The sequence below is a fragment of the Mirounga leonina genome, unplaced genomic scaffold (genome assembly GCF_011800145.1).
Source record: "Mirounga leonina isolate KUSES-001 unplaced genomic scaffold, KU_Mleo_1.0 Mir_173, whole genome shotgun sequence".
Classification (NCBI taxonomy): domain Eukaryota; kingdom Metazoa; phylum Chordata; class Mammalia; order Carnivora; family Phocidae; genus Mirounga; species Mirounga leonina.
This window is the reverse complement of record NW_023270447.1, coordinates 83235768-83250266: the sequence shown is the minus strand read 5'-3', so window position 1 is coordinate 83250266 and position 14499 is coordinate 83235768.

Here is a 14499-nt window from a genome sequence, read left to right as displayed (position 1 = left end):
AGAAGAGTAAATTCTGAGGCCCTGGATGTTTCCTAAAAACTTCTAAGTAGAGAAGGGGCAGCAGGTAGGGAATGAATCACTCCTGATCTCAGGATGGGCAGTACGGTCTAAATTCCAACCTTTCACTTTCCTTATGCAAATCCATCTATTAAAAGGGAGCTGCAAGGACCTGCTTCGTGGCTAAGACACCAGAGACCTGTGGCTCTCCATGTATCTGGGGGCTGGATTTGTTCTTCAGTTAGTCTTTATGCTTCCTCCTGATGGGAAGACAAACAGGAGGAAAAAGAAAAGATGAGCAGGGCACCTGGATGGCTCAGTTGATTAAGCCTCTGACTCTTGACTTCGGCTCAGGTCATGATCTCAGGGTCGTGAGAGTGAGCCCGGAGTAGAGCCCTACATTGGGCTCCACGCTCAGCAGGGAGTCGGCTGGAGATTCTCTCTCTCCTTCTGTCCCTCCACCGCCCCCTCTCTAAAATAAATAAATCTTTAAAAAAGAAAAGGAGAATAGCAAGATTCCAAATGATAGAAAGGGCCCTCAAAAAAAAAAAAAAAAAAAGGGCCCTCAGTCTGGGCTCTGGTGGATCATCCTGCAGGGCGTCTGCCCAGCCTAGACCCTCCTGGGGGGAGAAAGTTTTGGGGCTTGTAGTGGGCTGGATGGTAACCCTGAAAGATCTCAGGACCTAAGTCCTAGGACCTGCGGAAGTTACCTGACAAGGTAAAGGTTTTGCAGGCATGATTAAATTAAGGGTTTTGAGATGAGGTTATCCGGGAATCACCAGGTGAACTCTAGATGCCATCCACAAGTGCACTTGCAAATGAGAGCTGGGGGACACCACACGCATAGAAGGGGAGGAACCATGGTGACCACGGCTGTAGAGACTGGCCTGGTGTGTCTGCAAGCCAGGGACTGCCGGCAGCCCTGGAGCTGGAGGAGGCAAGGGGATTCCCCCCTAAGCATCCACAGGAGCTGCAACCTTGACTGTGGCCCAGCTGATGCTGGTTTTGGACTTCTGGCCTCCAGAACCATGAGAAAATACCTTTCTATTATTTTAGGCTACTAAGTCTGTGGGAATTTGTTGCCTAGAACATGTAGCATATAGAGCATGGTTCACCTTTGTCTATAGGAAGGCAGAGAGAATGTTAGCTGGAAATGTGGCCTGGGGGCTGGAGACCTGAACAGTGCCTAGAGAAGCAAAAGAAAAAAGAAAAAATCCATCTGCAGTATTAAGATAAAACCACCTGTCAAAGCAGGGGACCACCTTCACCTCAAAATTCCCCAAGGCACACTCATCCTGTTTGCCCCTTGGTCCAGATCTATCAGGGCCCTCCATCTTTTGACTCAAAAAAAAAAAAAAAAAGGTGGGGGGCAGAGGGTAAAAGCCAGAATAAAGCCTCTAGCCCTTTCCTCTCCATCATGTTTCTGTTCTTAAAGTAAACATGAAAGGACAGAAATATGGGAGAAAATTCAAAAAGCCACCCAGGCTTCTTGAGCCTAAATAGCCCCAGGGCCAAGAGCAGAGAAAAATCCCACCTAGTGCTCCCACTCCACCCAAAAAGGAGGAATCTCAGCCACTATATTGGTGTCACGTGAGTGCTACTCTCTCAGGTCACAGCTAATTGGACCTGAGGTGTGTGTCCACCTGACCCAGGAGAACCAATCAGAAGCTGAGCTGGGCTAAGCCCTGCTCCCTCAGGAATTGGTCCTGTGATGGATGGAGAGGCCATTGGATGATGGGGTCTCAGGGATTAGGGGGCAGTTTGGGCGCCATCGTGATGGGCCACAGGTGAGCAAAGCAGGGGAAGAGGCAGAAAGAGGCAGACATGAACAATGAGACCTCGGAAATAGCTGTCTCCGGATGGCTTTCTGGTCCTTGGTCCTTGTCCCTTGGGAAGCCCAGCCCAGCCTTTGGGTTCTGTAAGAGATGCTGTGTCCTCCCAGTAAATCCCCCTTTTGAGTTCTGACCCTAAATTTAGCCAAAGTCCTTGAAGGGAGGCACTGCCTTTGCATCATAAACAGTGCTGAGCACACAGTGGGCACTCCACCTATCCCCGATTTTTTTTTTTATAATATATATATAATCTTTTTTTTTTAATTTTTTTATTCTTATATTATCCCCATACATTACATCATTAGCTTTAGATGTAGTGTTCCATGATTCATTGTTTGTGCATAACACCCTGTGCTCCATGCAGAATGTGCCCTCCTCAATACCCACCACCAGGCTAACCCATCCTCCCACCCCCCTCCCCTCTAGAACCCTCAGTTTGTTTTTCAGAGTCCATCGTCTCTCATGGTTCATCTACCCCTCCGATTTCCCCCCCTTCATTCTTCCCCTCCTGCTATCTTCTTCTTCTTTTTTTTTCTTAACATATATTGCATTATTTGTTTCAGAGGTACAGATCTGAGATTCAACAGCCTTGCACAATTCACAGCGCTCACCATAGCACATACCCTCCCCAATGTCTATCACCCAGCCACCCCATCCCTCCCACCCCCCACCACTCCAGCAACCCTCAGTTTGTTTCCTGAGATTAAGAATTCCTCATATCAGTGAGGTCATATGATACATGTCTTTCTCTGATTGACTTATTTCGCTCAGCATAACATCCTCCAGTTCCATCCACATCGTTGCAAATGGCAAGATCTCATTCCTTTTGATGGCTGCATAATATTCCATTGTGTGTGTATATATATATATGTATATATATATATATATATATATATATATATATATATATATATATATACCACATCTTCTTTATCCATTCATTTGTCGATGGACATCTTGGCTCTTTCCACAGTTTGGCTATTGTGGACATTGCTGCTATAAACATCGGGGTGCACGTACCCTTTCCACCTATCCCCGATTTTTACTCTCACTTTTCTCAGACTGGTTAGAGTCCTGACGAAGGGGAGCCACGAGCAGATCATTGAGGCAAAAGGTTTCTCTCTTCCTCAGTTCCCAAGACAGCAACTCCCATCATGGAGAGCGGGCAAATCAGTCCATTTTGTTTGCTCTCTGGCCTGATACCAGCTCTTCGGTACCTTTAGAACTGAGTGGCTCATACTAAGAAAGTGAATGTCAGGAGGCCATGGCTATCAGGACTTAGAGACCCTCTCCCTTGTTGATTCCCAAGCTTGCTTCCCTAGACTTTGATGAGTGGAAGTGGAAAAGTCCCTGATTAAATTCATTTGGAAATCCACAAGTGAAACATTTTTACTGAGCATCTACTATGTGCCACATGCTAGGGATCAGCTGCAAACAAATGGACCAAGTCCCTGCTGACACCAAGGCTATGTTCTGGGCTGAGGGGGACAGACAATGAACAAAGATATAAATACATAAGCTATAATGTCAGGAAATGAGAAGCCGTGTGAAGAAAGATGAGGCACTAGAGCGTCGCCTGTTTGGGTGATTGGAAAAGTCTCTTGGGAAGTAACATTGGAGAAAAGTGGGGAGTGAGCCACATAGAGATCTGGGTGCAGAGAATTCTAGAAAGCCTCTCACATGCTTATGCACATTATGAATCTCCAAGCAGATGTTGCAGGATATAGCATTTCCCAAACCAATTTGGTCTCACCACCTTTCTTCCCCACAAAGGCTCTTCCATGGTCAGCTTTCATGGACTACCCCATAGGGAATGGTGATTGAGCCAAACCCAGTAATTCTGCAGGGGGAGAATCAGGCCCAGAGCAGACAAGAGCCATGTCCAAAGTCCTACAGCTCATTGACGAAGCTGTCCGTTAGCTTCCTTGTTGCGTGGCATTCAGGTCAAAGATCGCCAGTGAGGGCCCCAGCAAAAGATCACAATGATCACAAGATGGCCCAGAACCCGACACCTCAGGGGAGAGCCAACCTCACATGGGAGGAGGGCAGTCAGATGGATGACATGCTGATACAAACCAACCAGCCCCCAGACACAACGTGTGACAAACCATTCTCAGCTGCCGGTGACACTGGTAAATGTTCACACAAATGCCAGACCTGGACATCTTCACCTTAGATCAGTGGTTCTCCACCAGGATTGAGTTTGCTGCCCAGGGGCCATTGGGAATGTGACAGTGGTGGTGGGGGGAATGGGGGGGCTGCTAAGGGCATCTAGTGGGGCCAGGAAACTATTAAACATCCTACAGTGCAGAGGACATTACCTACAACAAAGAGTTATCCTGCCCCAAATGTCAAGAGTGCCAAGGTTGACAAATCCTGCCCTGGACAAAGGAAGATCTGTTCTCTTGAGCAGTGGGGACTCTGGGGATAGAGCTTGGCCACCCAGGGTCGGCTCTATCAAAAACCCAGAAACACTCATCCTTGGAGATCAGCCTGAGTGTGGTATTTATGATTTTCCTTAAAAAAAAACCTGTCATTTTTACAAAGACCATTTTCCTATCCCTCCCCAATAGAACTATAAATCTAATTCTCCACGGCATGTATAAACAGATCTCTTCCTTTTCTCCATCCCCAGTCCCTATTCTGTGCATTAAAAACTCTCCGTTGGAATTTATTAACTGTCATTTAAAGGATGTGGGAAAGATAATAGTAGTATTTACAAACTCAAAAAGATTTTAAGAAAGTTTAGATTACTTAAAAGCATACTAATGAAGGCTATATTTCAAAATAAAACAACTACAATATAATTTGAGAAGCAAAAATTATGGCCTGATCTTCTGGGATGTAAGTCTTCTCAGAAAAAATGTCAATAATACAGCAAGCTTCTCAGGGAGAAGCTGGGCTCAGTACTGTATAAAATTTGAAAGGTGCGTGGAAACTTTATTTTTTTTTAAGATTTTATTTATTTGTTTATTTACTATTTGATGGAGAGAGAGAGAGCACAAGCGGGGGAAGCAGCAGAGGGAGAGGGAGAAGCAGGCTCCCCGCTGAGCAGGGAGCCCGACGCGGGGCTCGATCCCGGGGTCCCAGGATCATGATCTGAGCCGAAGGCAGATGCTCAACTGACTGAGCCACCCAGGTGCCCTGCATGGAAACTTTAAACCCAAGAATGTTCTTACTATTTATCCTCAAGATGTCTTATTTTAGAAAGCATCTTGGTAGTTGTGTCCAGTCAGGAAAAATTATTAGCATCTACTTTAGCAAAGCACAAAAGAGGGAAAGATAATGTAACAATGTGGTAGCAACTAGACAAGCCGTAAATATGTGTTTATAAGAGAAAGTGTGTGAGTACTTGATGTAAGCAAGTGAAAAAATGCATCTGCCTTACCTCAAATTGAAAAATTGAACCAATAAAATAAAATAAAAAGCTGCATTTTTTGTTTCTGACAAATTAGTTGTCTTTTTAAAAATCAGATTCAACTTGTCCACAAATTGACTTTTCAAATAGTACCATTCTAGCACTTTCCACTGGTAAATTCACTTCACTTCAGCACCAAGTGGGTTGTTTTAAATCAATACAAATGCAGCAGAAGAAGGGATACAGGAGAAGCCGTGAGCCATAACTTTAACGACATTCAAAGGTAATGCTAAGTTTATGGAAAACATCCATTCAATTGATCAAAATGGCAAAGGAATGGGACCCAAAAAAGCTGACTGCTGTATGGGATAAAACTTGATTTTGATATTTATTTCCTAAGTTAAAGAAAAAAAAAATCAAGGCATAATGTTTTCCCATTGGCCTGAAAGCAATATAAATTGTCCATTAATCTTCCCTTAAGCCAATAATAGAACAGTCTCAAGGGGCAAAATAGGAGCCAGAAATAAGAAGGGGAAATGTAGGAGAACGCCAAATGGCTAAGTTGTGTGGATATGTTAGGAACAGACTGTCCCATCATTCTATTTCTTGTATACTGGAATTCTCAGATGTGTACCTTTTTTTTTAAAGATTTTATTTATTTATTTGACAGAGAGAGACACAGCGAGAGAGGGAACACAAGCAGGGGGAAGTGGGAGAGAGAGAAGCAGGAGAGGGAGAAGCAGGCTTCCCGCAGAGCAGGGAGCCCGACGCGGGGCTCGATCCCAGGACCCTGGGATCATGACCTGAGCCGAAGGCAGACGCTTAACGACTGAGCCACCCAGGCGCCCTCAGATGTGTACATTTTTATACATCCTTTCATTGAATAAACATTAGATTAAAAGGAATATGCAAGTCAGGGTTTCTCAACTCTGGCATTATTAACACTTGGGGCTGGATGACACTGACGTGGGCTGGGGAGCATGCTGTCCTATGCACCATAGGATGTTTAGCAGCATCCCCGACCTCTCCCAACTAGAGGACAGTAGCCTCTCCCACGTGTGACAATCAGAAAGGTCTCCAGACATTGTCACAAGTCCCCTGAGATGTAAAATATCCCTGAGAACCAGAGCTTGAAGTCTAGTGGGAGAAGTGCAGGATGGGAAATTGGAAAAACATATTATCTTTCAGGTGGTACTTTCCATGTTTGTAAAATGCAGATGTTGACAATCGCCTCGGGTCACCAGACTGGGAGAGTCGAATGAGTAAACTATATGTGAAAATGCTACAAAAAGTAGTCTTGAGCTGGAATGGATCTAGAGCTCATCTTGTCCAACTTCCTTGTACAGAGAAGGAAACTAAGACAAAATGTTTACCTAAAGACCACACCAAGGTGATACTAACATAGATAGTTATAATTATTGTGTGGTTTCCACCTGGAAAAACAAAGCACACAGAGCCCATTTCAGTGGACCCCTGAGATTGCATAGTGTGATCCTCAACCCAAATAATGGCTTCGATGAGCTGAAGCACCTCTACAAATTTTTTTTTTTAACATTTATCCATTCATTTTAGAGAGAGAGAGCACGGGGGGAGGAGCAGAGGGAGAGGATCTCAAGCAGACTCCCCGCTGAGCGCAGAGCCCTGTGTAGGGCTCAATCCCATGACCCTGAGATCATAACCTGAGCTGAAATCAAGAGTCAGATGCCCAACTGACTGAGCCACCCAGGCACCCCTACAGATTTTTGAATCAAAGATTCCTAATGATATTTTTAAAAACTCACTGGTCACTTTGGCAGTTGCTTCTTACTTTGAATATTGATACATAAAAAGAAAGAACCAATTTTTTATTCTGCCTTTCCTGAACAAACCCTATTTTATGATAAACATAAACAAATAGTTGATGAAGGAAAACCCTTCTTTCTCAAAGAATTCTAGCTAATACTTACCAAAGGAATAGCAATCAGAAAAATCACAACTTAGCAACCCCAAAGGAAATAGTGGATCTAGAGAATGATACTCAAAAAAGGCTAAAACTATTAGTTGAAAAGTTAACAGGTACCAGAAATGGGAGGTTAAGACTTGGACCTTTGCCAAGTGCGCTAGCCAAGTCTCAGATGCCCAGACTGAGCCAGCACCCTCAAAGGCAAAGGGAGGGCTTTAAAATTTTTTTTCCTGGACCGCCAGTAAAGGGAGCCTAGGAGGCAATCTGTCTGTTTTCAGTGTGGGTCTGGAGGGAAAATTTTAATTAAGGCCACAATAATAATAAAGATGCCTGTCACCCTGAGACCCTGAGGATCTGTAACCACATGGGGCTGGGGTTCAAATTTATACTCCATGTGTTCAGTGGGAAAACTCCAAGCTAAGGAAGTAAATGTAAGTGGTTACAGGTTATTAGCATCCCTGGCATCCAGCTGAAACCAACAAAAAGCTTTCCTAAAGGAAAGCAGCCGGGAATCAGACCCCGAAGGATTCCCACAGGTTAAGTTCAATCCAAAATGAGATCAAAATCAAATCACTATGCATCTGAGAAACAAGCCAGGATGAGGCAGAGTGGGCAGAAGCAAACCATAGAAGGAGACATGCACATCCCCCAATCACCCTCAAGGACTTCAGACACCGGAATTCTCAGATTCAGCTTCTAAAATCATGATGTATGAAATCTTTTTTTCAGAGGGATTTACCCATGGGCAAGGAATGAGACTAGCAAAAAAGGTAGGCATTTGTCCTCGGGAGTTTATGGGAGCACGGGGAGAGCTATCTGACCCCTGTACCCTTTGGCACTTCCATTCTGGTAGGAGAAACAGATTTATTTACAGAATTGAATTATGCTGGGGATGAAAGCCCAAGTGCTCCCAGAAGCCAGAGAGGAAGTGTGAGCGGTGCAGTGGGCAGGGGGAACACAGAGAGTATCTAAAGAGGGCAGTCCCTCCTCGGCCCTCACAGACTGCTGATCTATATGCAAGAATACAGCCCATGTTCCCATTTTCCAAGGAAAGGCATTAATTTAATATAAGTTAAAATGGTCTGTACATGTTGGCCACTGTGATAGATATCTGCAGTTTTTGTCACTCAGGACCTCTCTTCTAAAACAGTATGGTGGGGCGCCTGGGTGGCTCAGTTAAGTGTCTGCCCTCAGCTCAGGTCGTGATCTTGGAGTCCCAGAATCAAGCCCCGCGTCGGGATCCCTGCTCAGCGGGGAATCTGCTTCTCCTCCTGCCTCTCACCCTGCTCGTGTTTTCTCTCTGTTTCTCTCTCATAAATAAATAAAATCTTAAAAAAAAAAAAAAACAGTATGGTGTTATGATCCCCCTTTGGGGGACCATACCTCTCCCCCTGTCTCAGCCTACTCTCACAGAGATGGTGTGGATACCACCTGGAGGCAGGGAGAGGCATGTAACTCAAGCCTCAGCCAGTCAGAGCAGAGCAGTCTCTTGGCCTCAATAATCGGTTCAGGAATGGGCCTGTTCCCCAATCAGAGGAAATGAGAAGCAGTGAGGCCCTTTGGGCGAAACTTCAGGAAAAGACTCACCCTCATTCCCCATGGGATTCCTGAGAAGATGCAACGGCTGGAGCTATGGCAGCCCTTTTGTGACCATGATACCAGGATTCTCTCTGAGCTTGGATCCACATGGCTAAAAGCATTGCTAAGAGCTGAAGAGAGGCCAGGGCTTGATGACATCACTTGGGCCTGAACCCAGCTGTTCCCTCTAGACTTTTCTTTCATGGTAACTAGTGACTTTGCTTCATGCTGACACCAGTTGGAATTGGTTTCTCTTTCACTCCACATAAGGAGGCCAAACCCTTCAGCTACTACTTAAAAGTCTTTAAGACACTATGAAAGCCAAACAAACATCTCTCAGGGCTGACATGGGTCTCCGTTTCCAGTCTCAGCACCTGGCCTCCCCTCCTACTCTGTAGGATCATACATAGCCTCTCCTATTCCCGGGCTTCTAGCCTCTGTTCCCACTGCCCCTTCCTTCCATAGAATCTTCTCTCCCTGCTCTACCACCTGAATCCTACCCATCCTTCAAGACTCGGGTAAAATGCTTCCTTTTTCCTTAAAAGAGCCTTTCCTGAGGGCCTCCCCCCAGGTCTCACCCCATAGCAGAAGAATGTACCTTCCTCTCTCTGCCCAGGTCCCTCTGACACCCCCTTGAGCACTCGGCCCTTCTGCCGAGGAGCCTAATTACCCAGCAACATTCCTGTCCCCCGTGCTTCTTGACGGTGATCCAAATTCAGAACCAGATTAGAAGGGATGATCTTTGAGACTTGAATTTCAAAAAACAATCCGTTCTCAGGAGAAGTCAGAAAACATGGTGAAAGACGAGGACCTAAGTGAGGGATTGGAAAGAAAGAGCGGTTGTTCTGGGGAAAAGAGAGGGTCTATGTTGAATGCCGTGAGGAAGGAGGAAAAGCTGGCCATATCTGGACCGAATGAAATGATTCAGAGGAAACCGGAGAAGAAATGTCTTAGAGGGGTACAAGGTTGATCTGTTCGGGAAGGAAGATAAAAGGCATGTGATGGGAATGACCCAAAGCTGAAAATAGGAGCACTGTTCAAAGGATAAAAGAATGCAGACAGCAGCAAGATGCTGGGAAACCTCCAGAAGACAAGACACGGGGTGACAAACGATGAGGTCATCTCAAACTGGATACACCGAGAGGCTTTCTGAAAAGGTGGGGCTCATGTTGGCTTCCGCAGAAGGAAACTGGGGCTTCTGTAAGTGCTATTCAACAAACAGACACAGGGAAGTTCCCCACGAAGCCCGGCAGTTGCTAGGCCAGCCGGACCCAAAGTCACCATGGGTCAAACATCCAAATGGGGCAAGGTGTCAGTTTGTGAGCCCTCCAAGCAAGCACTCTCCCTCTTCTTTCTTCTTTTCTTTTTTAAAGATTTTATTTATTTATTTGACAGAGAGAGACACAGCGAGTGAGAGAGGGAACACAAGCAGGGGGAGTGGGAGGGGGAGAAGCAGGCTTCCCATGGAGCAGGGAGCCCGATGCGGGGCTTGATCCCAGGACCCTGGGACAATGACCTGAGCTGAAGGCAGGTGTTCAACGACTGAGCCACCCAGGCGCCCTCCCTCTTCTCTCTTCTAAACTCTGTTCTTCCCCAGGACTAGCTGTTTCTTACCGTAATCAGATAACCAAGCCAGACTGGATTCAATCACAGCAGCTCTTAGCCTTTGCGGAGAAGAATTTGGTTAAGGCTCTGGGCCCTCTTCCCTGAAAAATGCACAGGGCTCCGATACGTCCAAGTTTCCTCCCGGTTTCAGGAGTTCACACCCTCTCTAAGGCCTATTTTGTGAACAACAGTGCCTGAACTCATTCATTTAATTAAAAAAAAAATGTAGGGGAGCCTGGGTGGCACAGTTGGTTAAGCTTCTGACTCTTGGTTTCTCAGGGTTGTGAGATCGAGCCCCATATCAGGCTCCACGCTCAGTATGGAGCCTGCTTGAGATTCTCTCCCTCTCCCTCCCCCCCCCGCCTCTCTCCCTGTGCCAGGCACACACTCTCTCATTCTCTCTCTAAAATAAATAAATAAATTAATTAATAAAATCTTTTTTTTTTAAATGTTACTGAGTGCTAACTACCTGCCAGGTGCTACTCTAGGCACCAAGGATGCATCAGTGAAGAAAACGAGGATTCCTGCCTCATGGAGTGTAACTTTCAGTTTATATTCTAGCCCTCAAATGATTAGGAAGTCTGGAGATGTGGCCCCGAAATTTGGTGATTCTGACCTAGGGCCAGGTTTAGAACCTCCTGTCCCGAGGAACCCCAGATCAAACCCCCTCTGTAAGGCAGGGGTTGGGGGGATAGTCTTGAAAAGCAGGTGATCTGGCTGGAACGCTCACACACCACTCAAGGATTGTAGATGGTACCGGTGCTTTGGAAAAATGTTTGGCAGAATCTTCTACAGTTGGGCCTCTGGGTTCTCCGAGGCCCAGCCAGTCTACTCCTAGGTGCATGTATGCATACCCCTAAGACAGATACAATGGCCCCCAATTATCGCTGGTGTTCACACCTCTGGGTAATCCCTTCCCCTTGAGCGTAGGTGGGACCTGTACCTTATTTCTGACTAGCACAATGCTGCAAAGGTAATGGGATGTCATTTCTGGGATTTTGTTACGTAAGATGGTAACCTCCATCTCACTAGGAGACTCCCTCCATTGACTCTCACTGGCTTTCATGAAGCAAGCCACCTTAGGGAGAAGCCCACCCGGCAGAGAGTGGGGGCCTCTGGCTAACAATCCTCAAGGAACTGAATCTTTCCAACAACGACATGAACTTGAAAGTGGATCCTTCCCCATCTGAGTCTCAGATGAGACCCCTGGCCTTGGCCGACCCCTTGGTGCAGCCCGTGAGAGTCCCTGAGCAGAAATCTGCCACCCCCAACAGTGGCCGGATTCCTGACCCACGGAAACTATGACATGATAAGGGTGTGTTGTTTTGAGCCACTATGTTTGTTGTAATTTGTTATGCAGGAACAGGAAACTACCCACCACTGTGGAATGCCGTACAGCAGTGAGAAGGAATGAGCCAGTGACATCACACAACAAGGGCAAATCCCATAAACATCATGGTGAGTGAAAGAAGCCGGGCGGAAAATGGAATCTGTATACTTCCGTTTAAACAAAGCTCAAAATCAAGCAGAACTAATCTACGATATTGGAGGTCAGGGTGTTGGGTGGGTAATGACTAGAAGCGAGCACAGGGAGGCTTCTAGGGGCTGGCAATCCGCTTCTGGATCTGGGTTCTGGTTAGGTGAATCCATGCACTTTGCGAAAATTCTTCAAGTGTACACTTATGATTGGCGCACTTTTCAGTATTTCAAAATGTGTTATTTTTTGATAAACAAGTTTGCCAAAAATGCAGCATTCTGGAGTCGAATCCCAGTCTGACCTCTTACAAGATTTGTAACCGGGCAAGTCACCTGACTCTTCCGTGCCCGCTTCTGTAAAATGGGTTAGGCTAAGAATTGAATAAAATTGTGCACGACATCGTGGCTGGCACCTCACAAGCCTAGATATATATTAGCTGGTTTTGCTAACCACACCCATAAAGATCCATTGTTGACTCGCAAAAAAAAAAAAAACAAAAACAAAAACAAAAAACAGCAGAGGTTTGTCCAGATGCCTGAAAGTAGAATTTATGGAGTTGCCCAGCAGGTACCATCCCAGAGAGACCAGGTGGGTTCTCAGGAAGCCCTCCAGGGGACATCACGGGAGGGAGCTCAGCTGTCTCTGACATCCACTCCCAGAAACGTCCCAGAGCAAAGGGGAAGATGATGTGCCACTGGTCAGAGGTCACATTTGCTCTGAGTTGGGACTGAGTCTTGATGCAAATCAAAGTTCTCCCCAGGGTGTCTGTGACCTTGGGCTGTCCTCCCATATCATCCAGAAACCAAAACAAACAAACCAAACGGCCACTAATAATTGTAAACACTCACAGAGCAAGTCTGTTGTACTGGGCACAGTTTAATAGTTTACACTTACTGGCCCCTGAATCCTCACCATCCTGGCCTTGCGATCTCCACCGGACAGGTGGCAGAAGTGAGGACAGAAGAAATCAGAAGAACACACCCATGGTGGGATCGGCACACTTAGCAGTTTGCAAACAGAAGGCACACACCCACTCCCGTGGCAAAGCCCGAGGAACCAAGGGGACTTGACTCTGGAGACCGATTTGCAAGAGAAACGAAGGCGTTGAGCAAGCAACAGAAGAATCCATTTGAGAAAAATCTTCAAACCTGCATGTTTTCTCATGTTCCGTCAAGGGAAGGGGACGATGACAGCGGCAGAAGGCCTCAGTGACCAGTTCGTCTTTCTGCAGTTTGAATTTATTTTTGTGAGTGTGTGTGTAGTGTGTGTGTGTGTGTGTACGTAAATAAAACCCATATTTCCTAAGGCTGAAGGGCCAGGTTATTAGTGGCTCTGGAGTCTCCAGCAGGCCAGGCGGTCTGCTCTCCCCTCCGTCATCCTACTCAGCAGCTTGGCTACTTCCTGCCCTCACGCTCTCTTCCTCCCTCTTGCTCTCCCTTGCGCCTGTTCCTGTTCTTTCTCTGGCTCTCCCTCACCCCATAGAGGCTGGGCAAGCCTCCCTACCTTCATTTCAGTTTGGAATGCAAAGGCACTAGGAGGGACAGGCAGGTCTGGGAAGGGTGCGAAGGGCGTGCAGTGGGTGCCATCTCCCTGATCAAGGACAGCCCAGGGAAGGTGGCTGACACGGAATGAGGTCCTACAGGGGCAGAGCCCCTCCCCTTCTCCCCAGGAAGGAAGCCCAGTGTCTGGGCCTCCGAGTTTGGGGGCAGCCCCTTCCCTGGCCCTTTTCTCTCCTTGCTTCAGGCAAGCCTTCAGTTTTACATTATTCAGTCCCTTGTATGAGGACAGCTGGGAACAACGGAGCCGGGACTCGAACCCCGGGCCCTTCAGATGCCAGCACTTCTGCCGTTGAGTCACGATACAATATGGCCTTGGTAGCCACCCACAGCTGAATAACACTGATTGATCATAAGCATCACCAAGGAACCCATATACTCTAGAAACCTCTATTTTTTCCTTCAAGGGCAATATTTTTAACACCCCATCATGGTTTAATTGCAAGTTACAACCCTCTCTCTCAGTCCAAGAAATCATAAAGCCATAAGTTATTGGGGTGTTTTATGTTCTGTTTTTGAAATTAAAATGGATTACATGTTATTGCATTTCACGGATTGTACACACCCTTTGAGATAACTGTGGCATTTTGCGGGGAGGGGAGCCCAATCAAGATTTAGCAGTTTCTGCTCGCGTGGGTCTGAATGTCAGCTTTGCTCTCAGTTTAGAATTCTTCAGAGGGATGGGTTACTGGCGACATACGACCTCTCAAAGACTATCTGGGGCCTTGGGCTGCTCTGGCTCACAGCCAGCCTGGCTTCTGTTAGGGTCTGCCTGGCAGTAAGCAAGTTTGCATCCTGCACTCATACTGGGGACAAGAATTGGGCTAAATCAAACATGGAGGTGGAGGTCCAGGTAGGGGTGGTGCTCAGGCCTCCTGTGAGCCCACTGCCTGGACAGCTGGCAAGAGAAGCCAATGTCCTGGGGTCAGGACAGATCAGCTCAGTGGCCGGAGAAAGTAGGAAGTCAGGCTGTGGGTGAGTGTTGGGGGCGGGGGCTGTCCCCTCCACCCCCCATTCACTCAGGCACTGTTTTAGGTACTGGTGATCCAGCAGTGAACTAAACAGAAAAAAACTCCCTGCCCTCCTGGAGGAGGGTGGGGCAAGGAGACACACGAATGAGATAAATCAAATAGGATGTTAGATGATAAGCGGTC